Genomic DNA, 18,464 nt, shown 5'->3' with positions numbered 1-18,464 from the left:
ATCAGCTCCAACTCTAAGTTAATCAGTCTAATTTTATGGTTTCTAATTAAAAACAGTTGTACAATCTCTTAAGACTTCAGTGAGAATTAAATGCAAGTAGAGAATTATGTAAAATAACTGATGTTCCTTGTCCTTCTAATCCAAATTTATACTATTAAACAAAAAAGATTTAGAAGCGTTAATGTTAAAATTGATTTGTTGTTATATCTTTATATTGGAACAAATACTAGCCAAAAAATAACTTACCAGTTTACAATGCTCTCAAAGCCAAACAAAATATAATGGCATGTTAATTCTAAATTTTGTAGAATCTTATTCATAACTATAGTTATATAAACTTTAAAAAAAATCTGTATGGGAGAGAAAAACATTTATTGCCTATTTTTTGAATAGTTTTATCTGGATGCAATGCTTTTTTTCCTATTGCCTGAGTGACATAGTTGATTGTATGAGAAGAATGGATATCCCATTCCCTCATCCCTCAAGAGAGCTCACGTGCCTTGCCTTCTAACTTCAGTTTGACTGGAGATAAATTGCCCAAGACATAGGGCCTTGCCTGCTTAATGATATTCTTCTGTGTGGGGCTGTTCAAGGCTCTAGAGCTTAGACTGGGGTGTACCTCAAGGGTAGCACTGAGGAAACGGTCAAATGTACATCTTGAGTTAGCTCTACCCCACAGGAGTCTGAAAAACTCCATGTATTATTGGGCCTACGGTATGCTAAGGAAGTGTCTGTGGCCTGACTCCAAGCTTGTCAGGAAATAGCCAAGAGATATCCACCCCAGCTTACTGAATTCTGAGGCATGAGAGTGCAAAACCTCACAGGGCCTCCCTCTCAAAGATGCTAGGATATGGACAGCCTTTCTCTAAGTATGGTAAGCTAGGGAAGCCTCCTCGACTTGTTTTTCTCCCTCAGCCCCCATGTGCCCTGCCAGTACTCATTCATTAACTTATCTCAGGGATTCATCCAGTTCTCAGTGCCACTGCTCCAGCTGGGTCTTAACTGTTTCCTGCCTGCAGTAATCCAACAGCCTCCTAGAAGGTTTTCCTCTCTCTATGTGCCCACCATTCTACCCCTCATCACCTATTTTTTTAAAAGAGCTGTCCTAAGTGCTACTTTTAAAAATGAAAATATAATCATGTCTCTTCCTTCTTAAAAGGCTTCATTGGCCCCCTACTAACCTTTAAGATAATGCCTGAACTCCTCAGCGGTGCATGGACAGAATCTATTGTCTAATTACTCCTTTAGTAATGACCTTTGGCCATTCTCATTCCTCTCGATGTAGTGGGATCCACCTCTCACTGTTTACTTATCCATCCCCCCTCCCCCCCAGTTAATTCTTGAGAGCAGAGATTTTCCCCGCCCCCCCAACCCCAGATCAAATCCCTATGGCAAGGAGCCAGAATAAGGCATAAGGCATAAGCATAAATAAAAACCCAGAAAAGAGTCATTAGCACTTGATTTTAATTAAAATTAACAGTTCAGATGAAGACTGGACTAGAATAGTGTTTAATATCAACCTCTGAGAAATCATATTTATATAAAACAAATGAAACAGGCCAGGAGAAGTCCAAAAAAGGTACAGTTTACATTATTGCACGTGGATAAAATGCTATTTAGGGTAGCAAAATGCTCAGGCCAGAGGAGGAGGAAGAAAAGACAAATACAGAAGATAAACCTCTAGGAAGTATTTATTTTGCATTCTGAACTCCCCAGTGTCCTCAAAAGTATTTAGCACTTTGGACACATTCACTATGCTCTTGAAATAAAATGACTGCAGTGACTTCAACATGTTTTAGTTACACTTGCATTCTTTGTTCTAGTCATGTGCAAGATCAATGTGTAGCTACCTCACATACTGGGACATCTGTAACACCAAAATTCCCAGTGCCCACAGTCATGGACAACAAGGAAAGGGAGTAAAGTACTATATTATACAGATTTTAGGGAACAAATACTGTGGCTATTGTTAACCCTTTTGAGCACTCTTGATTTTGGTCATTTATATTGGAACATGTGAAAGAATAACATTGAATATGAAAGTAACTCCTAGGCTGCTTCTAGAAAATAAAACACAATTTAAAAAGAGTTCCCTTCCATGTTCAGGAAGGTGGAAATTACTGTATATATAAGAAAAGGGGTGTAAACTTATAGAAAAGATCAATGCCAGCTTACAAACAAATTATAAAATTGATTTTGTTTTAACCTGTGAGTGTAATACAAAAAAATGTAAACTTGTGGACCTAGTTACCAAGACCACTTATCCTCCTAAGCCCAGACATGAAATTAAAGTTTGGCTTGAGCTAGTTTTATCTTCAAGTTTTCTCCAAGTTTGTCCATGAACTCAAAGGTATTCAAGTAGTCAGAACGCTGTACGCTAAAAGGAGAGAAAAAAGGAAAGATGGAAATTTAGTTTGTTTCTAATATTGTAGGAGGTAGAGAAAAAAATCCTAAAAACACTACTTAACAGTATTCTATCTATTTCTAGAAGTCAACTGATTAATGTTACCAAGCTACAAGAATACAGACAATGACTATGTTTCCAGTTCATAGGGCTGACCCAGTCTTGGGCATCCTGCAGTGGAGGCTGAAGCACAAACATTCACAGTAGGTTCCATGCCATGTAGCTTTGAGGTTGAAACTATCAAAAGTTTCAGTTTAGACTAATCCAATGAGAGCAGACTCATCCTACTACTTAATTCTTAGAAATAACAAAACCTGTTGAGAGTATAGCCATGCTTTACCTACATTCTCATTCACCGTTACATGTTCTTAAAAAAGCTTAAATGTTCTTGTTTTCATCAGTGTTTTATTTAAGAAAAACAAAAAAGAATGGACTAACTGACATAATCATGCTGGTACATGCCCATCAAATAGGCTGCAAAGATCCTATAGATACTACATATACTATACAGATTGGAACATTTCAAACATTGTATTCTCGATGGAAATTCAAGTTAAGAAATTTGCAGTGATTGAGTATATGCACTTTATTGGGGTGTACTGAAATCTCTGAGGATATACCAGTTGGGACTTGGTATTAGTGTTAATTTTTTCTAAAATTTCTTAAGATGAGTCCTGGGAACTAACTCTGACTTTGAGAGAGTTATCTGATTAGCAGCTAATGCAATGGAATACTGGTTACCATGTCCTCAGAAAAGCCCAAGGCAATCAATGCACAGTAAGTTCCACTGTACCGAAGGTTAGTGGAACTTAAGGAAGTGATAGTAATCAATGAACATCTTATACTTGCACTACTTATTTGTCTCATTTGTAAATTAAAGAAAATAATGGGATGGAATTAGCTAGACTCTGAGTTCCCTTTTTTCCTAATTGACTATCATTTTCTTAAAATTAAATAAGTTGTTCATTCAATTATTGTTAACTAGATCAGCAAATTATAGCCCAGCCATAGAATAAATTTAGCCTGTAGTCTGGTTTTGTACACAAAAGTATAATTGGCAAGTTGCTGTATCTATGCATCTTTGTATTATCTATGACCACCTTCCTGCCACAACAGTAGATGCCAAGTTTAGTATTTGCATAGTTTTCAAAAGACTGTATGTCCCACAAACTAAAATGTAGCTGGGCTTGGTGGCATATGCTTGTAAGCCCAGCTACCAGAAGATTGAGGCAGGAGAATCACAAATTCAAGGCTAGCCTGGGCAACTTAGTAAGACCCTGCCAAAAAAAAATCCTAAAGATATAGCTCAATGATGGAGCATTCTTGAGTTCAATCACCAGAAACCCCCCCCCACATACACATACACAATCTGAAATGTTTACTGTCTGACACTACATAATGTCTACTGACCCCTAAAAAGGATGATGGATATCAATTTACATAATTACAAAAAACACTGGTGTTTTGAGGCTGGTGAGGGTAAATGGCAATCTGACAACAGAGTTCAGGGCATCTTATACTTACTTGGGTAGACCTTTAATGCAAGCAGCCAAGTTTTTGGTCATAAAGCCAGTCTCAATGGTCTCAATGCAGACTTCTTCCAAAGCCTTTGCAAAGATGCCAAGTTCATTATTGTTATCCAGCTTTGCTCTGTGGGCTAACCCTCTGGTCCAGGCAAAAATGGAAGCTAAAAAAGAGAAACAGTCATCCCAGGTCTAAGAATTCCCAAATCTTTCACAATTCTCCCAAACAAAACATTTAAAAAAGTTTAGGTTGTGGGCTTTATTAGATGATATCCATATAGGACAGAAGTTTTAGGAAAGCTGGAAATACTTTCCCAAATAGAAACTACCCCCCAATACCCCAAAACCCCAGAGGAAAGGGACCAGGGGGTGGTGGGAGGAGGGAGGGGGAATGTGCTATGAAGTGATATTGGCCAAGTTTTGTTGTTATATTTTGCGCACGGACAATATGTAACAACAAACCCCACCGTTATGAAACTATAATGCACTAAGAAAAAGTGTGGGAAAAAACCTACATTTTAATGGTATGGTACTAGAGCTTGATGTTTAAGGTATTTCTGTCTTAGAAAAGGTCTCTATATCTTTTGTCTACATGTCTACATTGGTCTCCTCTTTTTAGGCTGCTATCTCTTTTTAAAGTGCTGTCCTTGACACCTTGTTGGAGGCATCTATCCATGTGACTTTAGATGTGTAGCCTCCAGTGACATTTCACTGCTCTAGGGACAGTTGATACACTTGTTGATAATATTCATTTCTGTAATGTATACTCTTCTACAAAATAGAAAAGCACATTTTGAGAACATTATTAAGCATGTTAAAATAGCTCCTATTAGTAGAATTCATTAGCTACTTGCTGATGACTTTTCACACAAAACACTGAGTAGCCTAAGGAATGTGCCTGAGTTCCTCTGGAGATCTCCTTTGGAGAACACTCTCTTGTCAGAAATCGATGTAGGAGTAGACACCATCTTACCAATAGGATTGGTGGATGTCTCCTGTCCTTTCTGGTACAAGCGGTAGTGGCGTGTTACTGTCCCATGGGCAGCCTCTGCTTCTACTGTCTTGCCATCTGGACAAATCAGCACACTAGTCATCATGCCAAGGGAGCCATAACCTGTAGGTGGCAGAGCATTAAGTACTGGTCCATCTGCGAGAAGACTGGCCTCTCAGCATTGAGAGCAAAAGACTCAGTCTTGTCAGGTCTTGGTAAGCAAAGTAAGCATGAGCACATGGAGTCATTGGTAGCTCCTCTGCCTTTCAGAAAATGAAGTATCCAGATCTCAGAGTCAAAGGATCTGGAGAAGCTGAGCTGTTTCTCATTTATCTCTGGTACCTGCACCATGATGGAGGGTTTGGGGTCTGACTGCCTGTTTTTCACCCTATTCTGTGACTTCATATCTGCTGTGACTCAGTTTTCCTACCTGTAAAATGAGAATAATAAAAGGACCTACTTTACTGTGTTGTTGTGGGATTAGATGAATATATATATAATTTGTGAATATATATTCATATTTCTTAGAAAAATATCTGCACAGTAAGAGCTCAATATCTTGTTGTTATTATATGCAGATACTCTGCTATTCTGAGGAAATAAGGATTAAAGAGTTGTCTCCTGCCTTCAATTTACTATAAACTCATGGGGATGGGAAAAAGGCTCATAAATACAGGATGGGTTAGATTCAAGAACATTCTAATTGCTCTTCCTTGTTCTCTGTAATACCCTCAACAAAACAATTCTCTTCCATGGTTTCCTATTCAAATAACCATATTCTAAGTTAAGTTAATTCACTTATTTTTTATGTACACTTTTTCACTTGAATTCAAGGGACCCTTTCTCCATTTGTGCCACCACCTATGAGTTCTCATTAAGTTAATAATGTAAACTTCCAATAAATAAACAAATGGCTACTTTTGTGTGGGCAGAGATCAAGTGGATCTACTCTAATTTCATTTTAGTTTTTGGTCATCTTTAAGCCCAGTTAAGAAATTTCTGTGTGGAATTAATAGTTCCTTCCATATCACTGTATTTCTTTGAGGCTTCATAGATACTCAAATTAAGTTGATTAGAGAATTCAGGACCCTACCATGGTGAATTTGTCTATTTATTAATATTAGGATATAAGCTTATGTCATTATCAAAACTGAGGACATAAATGAAATGGCCTGAGTCTGAAGTAGTTTGTGTCTCTAGAGTTGAATGAACAAAAAGATAGCTGGGCTGGTTTTCATCTATTTAGCTGAGATCACCTGATCTACCAGACTCTGGTCTTGAGTAGGTCTCTTATCAGGGCCCATGGTACTTAGATCTCTTGCTTCATAGTCCTTTAAACTTTTATAACTGGACATTTACATCTGAAATATTTCTTTTGATACTCTCTTCTTATTGCCATGAGAACCTTTAAACATGGAATAACTTTGGGTCCCTCTCCCAGAACTCCAATGACAAGGAATAGCTCTCCTCATCTTCTGTGGAGTCACCACTAAGCAGTGCACCTTTCTGTATGTATTTAGTACCAACCACCAAGGATCTGGAGACAGAGGAGGTGGGAGTGGTGTTGGTAAAAAGTTGTGTAATTCAGTTATCTGATATAAAAGTAATCTTGGGGCTGGTCTACTGATTTTCAAACTGATTAGAGATGTTTAACTTTCAAAGAGAAAAAGTAGTACTTCCTGGGAGAAAATAAACATAATTAAAGCCTATGCAAACATTCATCTGGGGAGAGTCAAGTTCCTACAGCTACCAAGAGTAACTGAAACTGAGCAGCAACTTGGTGCTGAGGAAAACAGGAAAAGGAGAATTTCTGTTGATTTGGCCAATTCCCCTGGCATGAAGTACCTGGTTCCTGGAATTTCTGTGAATGGCCCTGGACTTCTTTTCTCAATATTTCTTTGTACAATCCCCTTTGTTAAAAGCTAAGCAGTAAGCTTAAATTAAAATATATATATATATATATATATATATATACACACACACACACACACACACACACACACACACACACACAGACATAAACACATACAAATATATATTTATATACACACACACACACACACACACAGTAACAAAGCAGCCTGATTCAAGGCTGGCAGTAGGGGCATGATCAGGACCTGTTGCCAGGTGAATGAGCTCCTGGAGATACTGCTCACAGTTGCCCGACAACCCAGGCCACTCACTTTATTGCTCCTCCTTGCCTGAGTACACTTGGTTTTCATAATATCACCAGAGGGAAAATGAATGCAGGAAAAGGGGGTGACTTCTGGACCAGGTAGTTGGCTACCTGTTGGACATTTTAAAACTTCAAGGAAAAAAAGGATGAGGTGAGTTTAACATAAGACTGGAGCCAGCAGTGTTAAACCCCTGCTTATTTCCTCTGTGACCTTGAATAATTCACTTCCCCATCTAAACTTAATTTCTTTATGTGTCAGAAAATGAATGATGGATCTAGGTGCTTTGTAGCACTAGCATTTCATAGTTTTACAACTAAGGACTATGAAATCCCTCTTCCCAAACTATAGATCTACCATGGAATGACCTCAGGGCTAACAGGCTCCATCTACCTCCACCTGCTGCTCTGGCTCCTTACCTTGGGCCATGGAGTCTGACTGCACATCACCATCATAGTTTTTACAGGCCCAGATGAAGCCTCCCTCTGATTTCATAGCTTGAGGCACCATGTCATTGATGAGCCTATGCTCATACCAGATCTTTTGGGCTTCAAATTGGGATTTGTACTGCCTAAGAAACAAGAGAAAAATTAGAACAATTAAAAAAGAAGTTGGCTTTTCAGGGCTGTCATCTGCTTCTCCCAAAGGCTTGGAAGAGGACAGCGAGCAGCCTTTTTCAGTAGACGGAGCACAAATGTGGGACTCTAACACAGGCTAAATCTCTGCTCAAGCATTCTCTGGCTATGAAACCCCAATTTGGCCACCTGTCACACCTTGCAAGGAAAGGTGTGATACAGTAGGCTGACCCAACTATTGCTTTAATTTCTAATTTTCAATATAGTACTGATCATATTCTTGAGACTCAGAGTCTTTTAAGAATGTAGCAAAGGAAGCTGAGTATAGTGGTCTATTCCTATAATTCTAGCAACCCAGGAGGCTTAGGCAGGAGGATTGCAATTTCTCAGCAATTTAGCAAGACCCTCAGCAACTTAGCAAGACCTTGTCTCAAAATAAAAAATAAAAAGGGCTGGGGTATAGGTTATTAGTAAAGCACCCTTGGGTTCAATCTTGGTGTTGAAAAGAAAAAATAATATAAAAAAGGGAATAAAAGATAATCCAATGACATGATATCATTCAGGAAACTAGATATACTATGGGACAGTTTCTAGGCTTAGTACAGATGGATGGTTGGAAGAGGGAATCAAAATGCCTTTGAAAAGATTTTTTTATCCAGAAAAACTGCATCTGAACTGAAGAGTTAACACAGGCTCACCTCACAGGTTGTTGGGCCCGAGGTTGTTATAAATTTATACTTAAGTTCAAAAGACCATGTAAGGTAGAGTTTCAATCATTACAATGATTTTTAGAAAGAAGAAAATGGGCCTGACTCATAAACTGACATATTTGACAAATCAGAACTTTCTATCACTAACAGGGTACTTTAGTCAAATACTAAACAATCCTGGCTCTGTGAAAAATTAAGGATGGGCCCTTTTTTAGAACATGTTTATTTTCCAAAAGCAATTCAGAGTGGTTTTATTTCACTCCTGCTAAATCTTAGTTTTGCTCTTATGTAATTTAAGGATTATTGAAGATTTTCACTTGATTTGTCACAGAATCAAAGGGATAAGGAAATGCAAATTCAATACCATAAATGCCAGCTTACTTGGAAACAAAAGAAAGAAAAAGGAATAAAGAATGGCAGTTACTTGTCATATATCTCCTGAAAGATGTCTTTAAAGCGCCCATCATATTTCTTCAGAATAGTGTTTTTGGTGCTCAGATACAAAGGCCAACCCTTAGACAGAGCCATTTGGAAGGAACTGTGTGCAAAATCTTCAATTGACTTGTCTTCATTGTACATTTCCATGGCAACTCCACCACCCACTGCAGGGAGCAATGAGAGAAAAAAAGAAAGTAAACGTGGGATAGCTGGAACGAGGTTAAAGGAATCTCCACAACCAAAATACCAATTCTTGGCTCCCCTGGCTGAGCCTAGACTTCAATTCCCTGGCAGTCTTCCAAAATGAACAGTTCAGAAGTTTTCAAGGGACAGGATAGGATGAAAATAAATTCTAGATAAGAATAGTCTAACTTGTTTTGGAAGGGCCACGGAAATAAGAAAAGCATATGGTCTTCAGGATCCCAAAGATACTGAAATACCAAAAACTACTAATATGGGGGCTGTGGCTGTGGCTCAGCGGTAGCACACTTGCCTGGCATGTGTGAGGCACTGGGTTCGATTCTCAACACTGCATATAAAAATAAATAAAATAAAAGTCTAACAACAATTAAAAAATATTTTAAAAAACCTGCTAATGTGACAGAAATATACTCACAAATGGGCAAATAATTTTGAATTTGTTTTTTATGTACTTTAACAATTTCCAACATGTATTTTGAACTTAAGGGTGTACTCAGCCCATAATTATTGAGAGAGATTTGCATTTTAAATACTAAATGAAAATTCTTGTAATTTCCAGAAGGATACAGAGCATGCCTACTGCAATTGGTGGAAATAATTATGCTACATGTAATCATTCATGTTTCACAACTTTTATTAGTTGAACTCTGAAACTTGAACCCATACCAACTCCCAGGGTGCTGAAACTCACAGAAGTAGATTCTATTAAGATGACATTATTTAAAGGAGGTAAGGAAAAAAAAGATATATAGGTGTTATCTTTTTTTAAAATTTGTTTGTTTAAATTTTTTAAATTTGTTTGTTTAAATGAGTACTATCAACAACTTTTGGGTGGGATTGCCCTAATGAAACTTTGAAGCTGCCAGGGAAGAAAAATCAAAAAAACAAATGTTTCACTTTCACAGGATAAATTCCCAAAAGGGTAAGGAGAAAATCTTAGCAAATAATGCAACCATTTCTAAATACAAACCCCACCAGAGCAAAGGGTAGGATTGCATGACAGATGATTTGGGGCTATTAATGTTTAATTTATACCATTTGTGCATAAGATATTCCTGCAAATCTTCCCTCCATATTTTAAGACAAATGCATAAATGTCTCCTTGTCATTGCCTATATGCATTTCCAGTTAAGTGACTAACCCCTTCATGCTTTATTCATGCCATGGGAGGGTATGGAACCAACTACTTTTTAAGTTAGATTTTAGGTCCTGTAGAAGTGTAGAATTGGGTTATATTTTTAGGCAGTCACATACTAATTTTGAAAAAAAACAGTAATAATGTTTCTAAATCATTTGTTTTTTAAAAAAAGAAGATGTAGCTTATGATGGACTCATACATACCTTCAAAGTTATGTACCAGGTATGTCACCTTCTGGGTTCCATCACTTGGTGTGTAGGTTATCTCTACTTTTCCAGGCCCAGGAACGACAAAATCAGTTGCTCTGTACTATATAAGTAGGAAAAAGGTATTAAGAAAAAAAAATATCCCAATAGGAATTATAAGGAAATATATATATATATATCTGAGAGAGAGAGAGAGAGACAGAGAAACACACATGAGCACAAGAAGACACCAAGATAAACAAGAGAATATAGCTTGTCCTTTTTTTTGTTATTAGGGATTGAATTCAGGGGTGCATAACCACTGAACTACATTCCCAGTCTTTTTTATTTAATTAATCTGAGACAGGGTCTCCCCAGTTGCTGAGGCTGGCCTTGAACTTGGGATCCTCCTGCCTTAGCCTCCTGAGTTGCTGGGATTACAGGCTACCACATCTGGCAGATCTTTAAAGAGATAGAAACCAAGATAGTCCAGAGTTCCTCTAGTTAGTGGTAATGCACATTAAAAAGTCAGTCAGTATTTATTAGAAGGCTACCATGTATGTGACAGTTTTATGGGCACTGATACAGAGAACACAGAGAATAACACAAGATACTTTCTTTAGGAAGCTTACCAACCTAATAAAGACAATACTAAGTGAGACGTGACAGAGAGTTTTCAAATGTCAGAAAGAGTCATAAGCCAATAAATCAATAAAAATGCTGCAAGGTGATGAAGAGATACAACCTGGCCCATGGGCTGAGAAAGCTGTCCTGCAGGGAGGATTATAATACTACTTGTGCTGAAAATTATGATAGAGCTGATGCTTTGTCCTTACTATGTATCAAATGCTTTAAGATGATCTCATTTGATTCTCACATCAATCTTACAAAGATATCAGTGTGATATAATGAAAATAATGCATCCTGAGTCCAGAGACTTGGGATCATTACTTAGACTTTCAGGGCTCAGTCGTTCCAGTTATCACTTGTCCACATGAAAAAAATCATCTGGAAGCTGCTGTGACAGTTGATGAACCCCCCCCCCCAAATCCTGCTCACCTCCCTCATGAGCATAAGCCATTCCAGTGGAGAAATGTGCCTGGTACACATGAGGTATTCACAAGTCATTCGTGCACTGAAACTTACTCAAAGACTTGGGTTAATTGGGAGACTTGGAGTTAGGAATTAACAAGCACCAGCCACACCTATTGGTTTATAGTAATACTAACAGTAGGTAAAAGAGTATTCAGATAACAAAAAAGATTAAATATCTACTCTACAAAGAACACTTATGACATATAAAGTCATTAACTATGGGTTGCTGATTTGTTCCCATTTCTCAAAAGGAAGAACTGAGACATCAAGGCACTGTAAATGCTTTGCATAGGGTTTATGTACATTTACACAGCAAATCAACCTGGCATTTGAAAATTTTAATCTTGACTTTAAACAACAGAATGTCCATTATTACAAATGACTGATGCTACAATTAAAAAAAAAAAAGACAGACTGAATTGGTAAGAACTGCCACCTATGCATCCTTGCCTGGGACTCTGGTACCTGTGAGGGGCCTGGCCAGGATGAAGGGACAGTATGAACCACAGGGTGGAACAAAGTTAACCAACTTCTTGGGGACTGAGCTGGCAACCCTGTCCCCAGAAACATCTTCCCTGGCCACACCATTTAAAGGGATGACTAGATAGAAGTGCAGATTTTGGATTTTAGCATTAGAGAATTCGTGTTTTTAAGGTTCTTGTAAGACATAAGCTTCTTTCTATGAAAATCTGAAACCTGCCTCAACACAATTTGGAATTTGTTTAATTGGCAGTTTTTCTGCTTAACTTGGCAATGAGTCTATTTGTATAGAAATACAGAATCCATTTTTGGTTTTCAAGTAGGAAAAAATGTTCTAACTAGATTGCTTTTAAATACTAAGCCAGTTATCATGTTTAATATCATATTTTGTGGTTTTCAACCCTATCTGTACATTAGAATCACTTGTGGAACTGATTCAAAAGCCTGAATTCAGATTTCAGCTGGTGGAGATGGGACTCAGATATTAGACAAAAACCAAAAAGGTAAAGCTAAACCTAACCAAACCAATGAATCATTCATAAGTGGATCTTATTATGCAGCCAGCATTGAAAACCACTGACCTGGTTGGATCATATGATACTACTAAAAAATAAAAAAAATAAAAAATAATTGGGCATTTGTGTGATATAACTAACAAAAGGATAAAGAAAGAAAAAAACATGTTTGGCAAAAATCATGTGGTGAGATGGGTATCTACAGTAAGTTTATCTGTATTTACCTCTACCTAAATGTGGGTAAATATACAGCTATACATACTAGAATTTCTAAATTTTGCAACTTTGCTTAATGGGTGTAGAAACCAAAAGATAAGGATAAAAACCCATATAAATCAGAATTGCTGGGTCATGTAAAAATATATGGAAAGTTATGCCCAAATGACTTACTTGGTCCCCATAAGCATGATGGCCTATGATGATGGGTTTTATCCATCCATTCACAAGTTGTGGGATATTTTTGCAGATAATTGCTTCTCTGAAGACAGTGCCACCCAGAATATTTCGGATAGTGCCATTTGGTGATTTCTACATTTGCTTCAACTTGAACTCCTCAACCCTCTTCTCGTCAGGGGTGATAGTATCACATTTGATGCCAACATTATACTTCTTTATAGCTTCTGCAGCATCCTTGGTGACCTGGTCATTGGTGGCATCACTATTCTCTATGCCTAAGACATAGCTAGAAAGGGAAAAAAGTATCAATACTTCAGGAAAATAAATAAGTTATAATCCATGACCCCACTGGTGACACGCAGAGGTTGCTATGCAGAAGATAAAGGCCTCAAAGACACCTAAATCTGTCAAGTTTTAGCACTGATGTATTCTAAACATAGAAGATGACTGACAATTCAAGAAGGAAGTAAAGAGTCAAGAGAACTAGGCTAGTGGGCAGTTGTCTATCTGGAAATTGAATGGAAAACAATGAACTCTGCCAAATTGCCCCCTATTTTTTACCATCTTGAGGCAATAACAACACATGAACAACCCTTTGGCATGGCTTCCCTCTATATAATTAGCATACAAGTTAAACCTAAGCACTACCTAATTTTCCCTTAGTAAATATTGTGCTTGAAAAATAAAGGTGTGGAAGTCTTAAAGGATGTTTTGTATTCTGACATTAAAGTGGTGAAGGGTATAGAGATTACTGTTGTGCAAAAAATACTAATGACTGCTTCATTTATGCCAGTTAGTCATAAGGTGAACCTTCCCCTAATTCTTGGGCAAGTCTCTATGTTCTGGAAACAACCCTGCAGTTTATTGGATAAGTAGTAGAACCCATCATCAGTTTCATATGCACCAGAAAGTTTTAGCTCAACGTACACCAACACCCATACTGCAGGTCATTCAGAGCTGAATGAATGTTGGCTGTTCATGGAACACAAAAACATGATTTTATGGAAAGTAGTAAAAATAAAATAATAGAATAACTTATTTTGTTCTCTAAGAATTTAAAGTTTTTCAGCTCTCAAAAAAATTGCTAAACCAAATAGTCTCTAGATTTCTGTTCTTAGTTTTCACATCTTCTTTCCTTAGATATCCCAACTGCTGATGCAAACACAGAAATAGCAATCTTGATTGATTCACAAATAAAAAAAATGTCTAATGCTTCAACTTTAGATAATTCACATAAATCTAACAAAGCCATATACTTTCTTATCTTCCTGCATAGAAAATGCTGAATATAGACAACGTCTAATCCCAACTCCACAAGAAGGATGGCCACAGTTTTCATGTTCCTAGGTATGATTCTCATCAGAAGAATCTACCAGAAAATTAGTGGATTTTCTGCTTCCCTTAACATTTCTAAAAGAAAAGAAGAAATAAATAGCCAGGACCACTACTGAGTCTTCATAAAAAAAACAACAACAAAAACAAAATAAAAAATCAAAAAACAAAATCAAAAACAATCAATCACTACACTTCTTTCAAAAAGAAGCAGAAATAACAGCAATTTTGGAACAACTTAAAACTTATTTGAACTTGCAAGAATTCTTTAGTTTGTAGCCACTGACTTTTTTTTCTGCCTAGGCATAAAGACACCCCTTTAAAAGGCCTTATGAGTCTATACTAAAGAGGCTAGCATTATTATTCTGGACCCTGTAACCCCTGCAAGTTCACATAATGTCATGAAAAGTTCTGAAAAAGGAGAGAGTTTGTAAAATGCTTCTTCAACCCACTTGGAAACTGTTTTTATGCTCTGTTTCCTGTATGTTTGGTGGACTCCTACAAGCACAGTCTTTACACCACATAGTGGCTGCAATACAGACATTATCAGCAGCTTAATTTTAGAACAATTAAAAAGGGCGTCTAATGACAGCATGAGAACTGAATGTCTAAACCAAAGCAAGTTAACAGGTCCTCAGGACACATTCTGAATACTTCTGGATGGAGACAGACACTTAATAGTTGCCAACAATTTGACTGAAACGTGTTGTACTATACCAGGCTTTAGCCACTTCACCTTTTTAAACATTCTGCCTCTACTTAGTTTGAATGTTCAAAAACAAGAGCTGCTTATAAAAGACACAAGGAAAAAATGAGAGAATTATGAACATACTTTCACATCTGCCCCCAAACACTGTAAAGACGGGGCAAAGAGACAAAGATGACCTAAGGGAACTGGGGCTTGAGATGGGTGTCTCAGAGAACCATGAGGGTTCTTTCAGTGCAGCAGCTGTATGAAAGGGTGAAAGGTCAAGAACGAAAAGGAAACATCCACTGACTGATTAAGAGAATGATAGAAAATTGAGATTGAAAGGATAAAATTTACTTTACTATTTTTTACACCCTCTCGTTTTTTTCTCTTCCACAAGTAATACATTGTGCTACTCGTGGGCACTGATTTATTACAAATAAAACCATCACTGGAATCAAGGTAAGAAAGCCCTCAAAATTTGTTCCCCTTATGATTCTTGAGTTCTAGATAATGATAAATCCAGTTTTTCTACTAGAATGTTAAATTAGAAGGTTCATTAGGTATATTTAAGCCTGTTCACAAAACATGGCTACATCTATTTTTAAAAGCCAATTGCACCCTGAAATAACTTAAATTAAACTTTCTGAATCTGCTAGCTTCATGGACGAATAATTCATTTACCTATGCAGATCCAATTCCACATAAGGAAAAATGAGTTTTTCTTTAATCAGTTCCCAAATGATTCGTGTCATTTCATCTCCTTGCATCTCTACCACAGAACCGCCATGGATTTTTTGGGACATTTTTACTTCAATAAATCTAAAAAGAAGAACAGATTGGATATATGCCTTGTCATTATTTCATTATAAAGTGGAAATGAAATATAAACAATCTCGTGACTACTAAAAGAACAGTTCATAATAGTTTTTACATGCAAAGCAAATAACAATTATATTTACCATCAGAATCGAGAATTTTCTCTGTATAAAGCATTGTGTTGTGTTCTTTATATGTGGTTTGTGTCAGCCCTATTAGCCCTATAAGATGGAAATTGTTTAACCATTTTACCTTTAGAGAAAACTAGCTTTGCCCAAGGCCACCTTGCTAAAGGGTAGGGGTGTCTGACCTTGTACATGTCCTTAATAATGCAATCACTATTCTCAACTATTGGTTTGTCTTATGAAATGAGATTATTTTCACAATATCATCCTATTTGAACATATTTATCCAATTCAATTCCTCATTTTATTGGGCCCATAAGATGAGCAGAACGGCAAGTGCTAGTATTTGTCCTAAAAAGCTGTTTTGGTGAAAATAACTACCATTGAGGAGATTCAACTGGTTCTTATGACCCATATTCCAGATAACTTCAGAAGTGCAAGACAAAGAATTCCTGGTGGAACTGTGCAAAATAAAGAATTCCTGGTAGAACTCTGCTTTCCTAGAGACAATACAGGCTTCAGAGATGTGAAGCTAAATACAAAAGTGACTTCTCAATTAGAGAAATCTGAATAGGAAAGGTCCCCTTCTCAGGACCCAAGTATGTACCTGTCTTGTTCTTTAGTATCCTAATTCCTCCATGGTTCCTCTGGCCCTTCACAGGCGAGGATAAGCTACCAGTGGGTGGGATGGGGGAAACAGCATTGTTTTAGGGAGGCATGGCCCTTTAAAAAATGGCATGTGGGGGTACAAAATACCAATTAATCTAATCCCATAAAGAACAAAGCTGGATCCTTTGGAAGAAATGAAACTGTGAGCCTTCAAAGAAGACCATGGTTTATGCTTATTCTCGAAGAGACACAGGCCTTGAGCCTGCTAAAAGAATCTGTTCCTTCTCATGACACTTTAATAGAAACTTTGCCCAGCAACACAACTGCAAATTACTTTTAACCCCTTAAGTTAGAGTGAGGACTGAAAAGTCAGGAGAAATCAATTGAAAAAAATAAATACAAAAATAAATAAGAAGATTAGATGAGAAGCTGAAAAACAGTCTCTCTTGAACAGTTGAGCTAAAGCATTCTGGCCTTTAAATAAAAAATTATAAGTAAGCTGTAAACCTTAGTTTCTTGTGATAAATGAGGATATAATCCCAACCCCAGGCGCACTTTCACTTCTCAAATTTGTAGTTCTAGATTCCTGCTTATTAGTATTCAGGAGGCTCCCTATATCTTACCAGGGAACTTAGAACTCAACTAGAATAAAAGAAATGAGCAAACTTGTGGATGAGTTAATTACTTCTATCAGTAATTTCAAGAACATTTTATAGTATAGCTTTAAGTGTATGAATCTGTCATGCTTAATCCTACTTTCATACCTGTCTTTGCTTTAAAACATAACAAATAAAAGCAGCGGCAAGCTTATCTTGGTTTTGATAGTACATTTTCATGGCCATGTTCTTACACAGTATTATGCAATAGTTATGACTGGGCTATTTTTCCTTGATGGCAAATACAGTTAATAGATCAGACTCTGTATTTAAAATGGCAAAACTAAGGAACAGTTTTTTTTTTTAGTTTCCTTCTCAGTGAATGCAAACATACTCTCTGCAATAATTTTTCTATGTGTTATAATGCATTACTGAACATTTTAAGTTTTCCCTGCATTAATTATGTATTAAATTTTCTTCTTTCAACAACAACAACAAAGAATTATTGTTACTACAATGTAAGGCATTAGTGTGTTTCTTCTGGATTTGATTTTAATGCCCTGGGCTTTAGATCTCACTGGATTCATTGAATTCTTATACCTCTCTGATTTTCTGTCTCCATCCAACCCCAACTTCTGAAAGAAGGGCTGTTTCAAGCCCAATAAATGAACAGCCACCAGTTCATTTATTGAATCTGAAGGTAGTTAAATTCCAATCTCCTGACATACTAGTGTAATTCCAGAAAACAAACTTGGAATAATAATACAGGGTAATTCAAGTAAAAAGAACCACTTGCTCTATTTTATTTTTGTTAACCTCAAATTTTTAGCCAATTTTTAAAGGCTATGTTTAAGAACTACAATAATTGCTGGCCAAATATAGTCTCTTGCAGATCAGAGAAGACGCTAGGCTAAAAGAAATAAAGCGGTTTTAATTTATCATTGGAAATATTCTTGACTCATTCCATTGCAGTATCTTAGCTTGCCCTCAAAACTAATTAAAGGCAGGATGGCCACATCAAAGAAAGTACAGAAGAAGAGAAATTATGAATTCTCACTTTTACAGTGAACGGACTTCTAGTCACACCAACTCCTCTCAATCTTGTGGACTCAACTGCAGTTTATCTCCTAAAACACAACAAAACCGGGAATAGAAAGTCTTAAAACAAACACACACACACACACACACACACACACACACACACACACGTCAGGAGGATTTAGCTGTTTTTAATACCAGTCAGGCTGCCTGATTTATCTGGTTTAAAGTACAGTGCTGAATATCCAGAGGAGCAAAGGGCAGCTTTGGGTCCACGTCCACCTTCCAAATAAAGGTCGAGGGAGTACAAATCTTTCTACCTGCACACATCTGAGGGTGTGTCCCTGGTCCGTAGTCTGTTAGCTGGCCTAGGGGTTTGTATGTCCTCGGGTGACGCTGTGAGCTTGCAGATGTCCCTGTGGACGTTGTGCA

The 18,464-nt window shown here is 37.2% G+C and overlaps 1 pseudogene; it reads right to left on the bottom strand.

Moving 5' to 3' along the window:
• Window positions 1–1,446: 1,446 nt before the first annotated feature.
• LOC144373121 (isocitrate dehydrogenase [NADP] cytoplasmic-like) lies at window positions 1,447–18,323 on the bottom strand (annotated as a pseudogene).
• Window positions 18,324–18,464: the final 141 nt, after the last annotated feature.

The sequence above is a fragment of the Ictidomys tridecemlineatus genome, unplaced genomic scaffold (assembly GCF_052094955.1).
Source record: "Ictidomys tridecemlineatus isolate mIctTri1 unplaced genomic scaffold, mIctTri1.hap1 Scaffold_240, whole genome shotgun sequence".
Lineage (NCBI taxonomy): Eukaryota > Metazoa > Chordata > Mammalia > Rodentia > Sciuridae > Ictidomys > Ictidomys tridecemlineatus.
The sequence above is the reverse complement of the archived record's forward strand: the minus strand, read 5'-3'. Positions and strand labels throughout refer to the sequence as shown.